This window comes from Cebus imitator, unplaced genomic scaffold (genome assembly GCF_001604975.1).
Source record: "Cebus imitator isolate Cc_AM_T3 unplaced genomic scaffold, Cebus_imitator-1.0 Scaffold166, whole genome shotgun sequence".
Taxonomy (NCBI): domain Eukaryota; kingdom Metazoa; phylum Chordata; class Mammalia; order Primates; family Cebidae; genus Cebus; species Cebus imitator.
Genome location: NW_016107481.1, coordinates 3,087,996 through 3,092,721, shown reverse-complemented (window position 1 = coordinate 3,092,721; position 4,726 = coordinate 3,087,996). Strand labels below are relative to the sequence as shown.

At 39.3% G+C, this 4,726-nt stretch overlaps 1 protein-coding gene across 2 annotated transcripts in view; it reads left to right on the top strand.

Annotated features, from left to right (window-relative positions):
• DIPK1A (divergent protein kinase domain 1A) overlaps positions 1–4,726 on the top strand; it is a 124,257-nt gene that overhangs the window by 81,542 nt on the left and 37,989 nt on the right. The window contains exon 1 of one of the 2 annotated variants that reach the window (XM_017544172.2): positions 3,467–3,487. The exons of the other annotated variant lie outside the window; for it this stretch is intronic. The gene's annotated coding sequence lies outside the window, so the exon portion shown is untranslated. Of the gene's footprint in view, positions 1–3,466; positions 3,488–4,726 lie in introns of those variants that run through there. 2 annotated transcript variants of the gene reach the window in all.

The following is a 4,726-nucleotide window of genomic DNA, read 5'->3' as shown; positions in this document are numbered from 1 at the left end:
GTCTTCCTATGTTTCTCTAGCTGGTCTTGAACTCCTGGCCTCAAGTGATCCTCCCACTTGACCTCCTAAAGTGCTGGAATTACAGGTGTGAGTCACTACACCTGACCAATTGCATACTTTTCTTTGCATGTAATGTTTGCACTTAACAAACATTGACTAAAGCAAGTCACATGGCTGAGCCCAACACCAATGAGGCAGGGAAGGTGAGGCAGTGGGAGAGAATGAGTATTTGCTGAACAGTTCAGGGATCAGCAAACTATTTCATAAAGAGCCAGATAGTAAATACTTTTTGCTTTGTTGGCTATATTGTCTCTGTTGCAACCAATGAACTCTGCTGTTATAGCATGAAAGCAGCCTTAGATAATAATGTATTGACAGATAGAGTGACTGTTCCAATAAGCTATATTTACAAAACCAAGCAGCAGACTGGATTTGGCTCATGGACCATAGTTTTCCAACTCCTAATTTACCACATCAGCTCGTAGAGTTTTTATGAGGATTAAGTATATTAATATATAGGAAATACTTTTAACAGTTCCTGTACAGAGTAGCACTAATAAATATTGGCTTTCATTCATATTATTTATCACTAACCAATATTACAGTACAGTATTGGAAATAATAAAAATGTTCAACAATACAGATAGGGTTAAATAAGTTATGGCATACCTGTGCTGTAAAATGTTATATGTCCATTTAAAGACAAAAAAAAAATTGACGTTTAAATGGGCATATAACATTTTACAGTATGGGTACAGAGGCTCATGCCTGTAATCCTAGCACTTTGGGAGGCTGAGGCAGGAGGATTGCTTGAGCCCAGGACTTCAAGACCACCGTGGGCAACATAGTGACACCCTATCTTTATTTTAAAAGACTTTTTTTTTGAGGCAGAGTCTTGCTCTGTTGCCAGATGAAGTGCAGTAGTGCGATCTTGGCTCACTGCAACCTCTGCCTCCTGGGTTCAAGCGATTCTTGTGCCTCAGCCTCCCAAGTAGCTGGAATTACAGGCATACACCACCACACCCAGCTAATTTTTTGTATTTTTAGTAGAGACGGGGTTTCACCATATTGGCCAGGATGGTCTGGATCTTCTGACCTTGTGATCTACCTACCTTGTCCTCCCAAAATGCTAAGATTACAGGCATGAGCCACTGTACCCAGCAGAAATTTTTTTTTTAATATTAACTTTTTTGGAGACAGGGTGTTGCTCTGTTGCCTAGGCTGGAGTACAGTGGCACATCATCACTTACTGCAGCCTCAGTCTCCCCAGCTCAAGCAGTCCTCCTACCTCAGCCTGCCAAGTACCTGGGACTACAGATGCAAGCCACCATGCCTGGCCAATTTTTTATTTTTTGTACAGACAGCGTCTCACTATGTTATCCAGGCTGGTTTCAAACTCCTGGACTCAAACAATCCATCCACCTTGGCTTCCCAAAGTGCTGGGATTACAGGTATGAGCCACTGTGCCCAGTCTTCAATATACATTTTTTGAAAATATATCAAGACTATATAATGGCATAGGAACATGTTTAAATGAGAAAAGGAGATAAGTAATATGTATCACATGATCCCAACTTTATTTTTCTTAAAAGATAATGTATTTTGTATATGCACAAACATGGAAAACAGCTAGGAAAGAAATATGTCAAATTGGATCATTTAGTTTTTTTGTTTGTTTTGTTTTTGAGGCAGTGTTTCGCTCATGTTGCCCAGGATGGAGTGCAATGGCGCGATCTCAGCTCACTGCAACCTTGGCCTCCCAGGTTCAAGTGATTCTCCTGCCTCAGCCTCCTGAGTAACTGGGATTACAGGCATGTGCTTCCACGCCTGGCTAATTTTGTATTTTTCGTAGATACGGGGTTTCTCCATGTTGGTCAGGCTGGTCTTGAACTCCCGACCTCAGGTGATCCACCCACCTTGGCCTCCCAAGTACTGGGATTACAGGCATGAGCCACCGCACCCAGCTGACACCACCATACTTTGAAAAAACCCAGCTAGCCATATAGAGCTGTTGCAGCCACCTCAGTTGAGAAGTTGCACATGTGAATGAAGAAGCCATCTATCTGCACATCCAACCCAGATAGTCCTTCAGATAGCCCCAGTCTTCATCACATATGAATGAGAACCTTCAAGAGAGAACTGCTTAGCTGAGTCCAGTCATCCCTCAGAACCATGAGAGACAAACAGTTACTTTAAGCCTCTGAATTTTCAGATGGTTTGTTACACAGCAATAGAAAATCAAAACACTTAGTTTTTTTGCATAACCTTGTCCTGCACTGGGATATTGAAGGTCCCTATGATGAGTTATTTTCACCTGCAATTGCAAATACCAACATTCCTTTTATTTATAGATTGCTAATGGAGGTTACACCTTCCTCCCATATGCCCTGTAAGATGCTGGCTGTCTAATTGTTAATTAAAAGCCATCTGCATGCCTACTTTTTTTAACCCTGGGGATGCCTTTTATGTTTTCTTGGCCTTGAAGCTCTTTCAACACATGCCTGGCCTGCGCTTCGTAAAGCAGCAGCAGCAAGGAAAGAAATTATAGCCCTCAGTTTTTGCCAGGGGAAGTGACTTCCTCAGTGACTGGGACCTAGAATTGCACCCACCCCAGGGCATGTCTGTGACACTTCCTGTTTAAAACCTTTAGACTTCTTCCTGATACAACCAACTTAGAGCCAAAGCTGTTTAAACATTCTAAGCCTAATTATCACATCAGCACGTGGTTGAATTATATGTTTCCAAAGTCTCTCTCAAACCTTCTAAGTCTGTGATTTTCAGGAACATTACATATACTGTATGAGATACGCAGAGTGTCTCGTGCAGTGCCTGGCACAGAACGTAGCTCCATATTATGTGGGTTTTTTTTCCTTACAGAAGTTGAAGAGGAAAGTATACATTTTTAAATCTTTATATTGTTTATATACAAAAGTATAAAGATTGTTTACTGAAAACTCAGTGGAATACTCTACAGCAAATGAAATGAACAAACTGGCTATATGTATCAGCATGGTGAAATCTCATGATACAATGCTGAGAGAAAGATACAAGTCAAAATAGAATATGGTTCTACTTAGGTAAAATTCAGACAGTCAACATCAAACTCTGCATTATAGGGATACCTGATCCGTGGTTAAACTACTTAGAGAAGTACATAAATAAATGATTATCATAGTCAGGAGCATATTAATTAACCCTTTATTGGGGAGGGGAGGACAGGGACCAGTGAAGGTATTAGGAAATTATGGGGCTTTTTTTGTTTCTGGGTTTTTTTTTTTGTCGTTGTTGTTGTTTCTTTCTTGAGACAGAGTTTCATTCCTGTCGCCCAGGCTGGAGTACAATAGCACGGTCTCGGCTTACTACAACCTCCGCCTCCTGGATTTAATCAATTCTTCTGTCTCAGCCTCCCGAGTAGCTGAGATTACAAACACGTGCCAGCATGCCCAGCTAATTTTTGGCCAGGCTGGCGTCAAACTCCTGACCTCAGGTAATCCATCCACCCGCCTCAGCCTCCCAAAGTACTGGGATTATAGGCGTGAGCCACCACATCCAGCCAGAAAATTCTGTATTTTAACCCAAGTGGTAGTTATTTAGATATTTGCTTTATAATTATAATATAAGCTATATTTATATATTAAATAATTATATATTAATATTTCACAGTAAAAAATATTTTTTAAAGCATTAAGAGACTTGAAGATCTTAGAAACATATATTTTGATATGTACATTAAACACATATATACGTATAGTTTTTTCTAATTAAAAAAGTAATATAGCCGGTCGTGGTGGCTCATGCCTATAATCTCAGCACTTTTGGAGATGCCTGTAATCTCAGCACTTTGGGAGACCGAGGCAGGTGAATTACCTGAGGTCGGTATTTCAAGACCAGCCTGACCATTATGGAGAAACCCCACCTTTACTAAAAATACAAAATTATCCAAGTGTGGTAGCACATGCCTGTAACACAGCTACTTGGGAGGCTGAGGCAGGAGAAGCGCTTGAACCTGGGAGGTAGAGGTTACAGTGAACTGAGATCATGCCATTGCACTCCAACCTGGACAACAAGAGTGAAACTCCATCTCAAAAAAAAGAAGAAAGTAATACATATTAGTTATAGAAAATTAAGAGAAAAAAATAAAAATTATTCATAATTCCACCACCTCTTGACATCTTGAGATAACAACTCTTCATGTTTTATTTCCTTGCAGTTTCTAAAGTTTTTTGGTGATTTCTCTCTATTTTTCTAGCACCCACCCCCCACGGTGATTTCTCTTTTTAAAAGCAAAATTGGGAACATATCATACATATGATTTTGAAAGTGGATTTTTTTTTCCACTTAATATATTACGAACTATTTCTTTTACTTTGCCACTTCCTTGAAATAGTGTTTTAACGTTGAGCCTAGACACAGGCTTGAGGATCACCCCATGCAATTAATTCCTCAGTTGTTCTAGGCATTTTATTATGCTGTCAGTCTCTAAGCATAAGAAATATGAACCAGCATTCAGAGAGAGTGTGAAAATTATCTTCTTTTTGTTGAAACTTTATTTCTAGAGTTTTCATAAAATCAAAACAGAGAATATGCTCCTGAAAATAAAATCTTTAAACTTCAGATCGAAGAATAATTTGGATTCTTTCTATAAATATAAAAATTCACCTGTTAAAAAGATTAAGAATGCTGAAATTATGACCAGTTGACGCATAATGCCTTTTTTTTTTTTTTT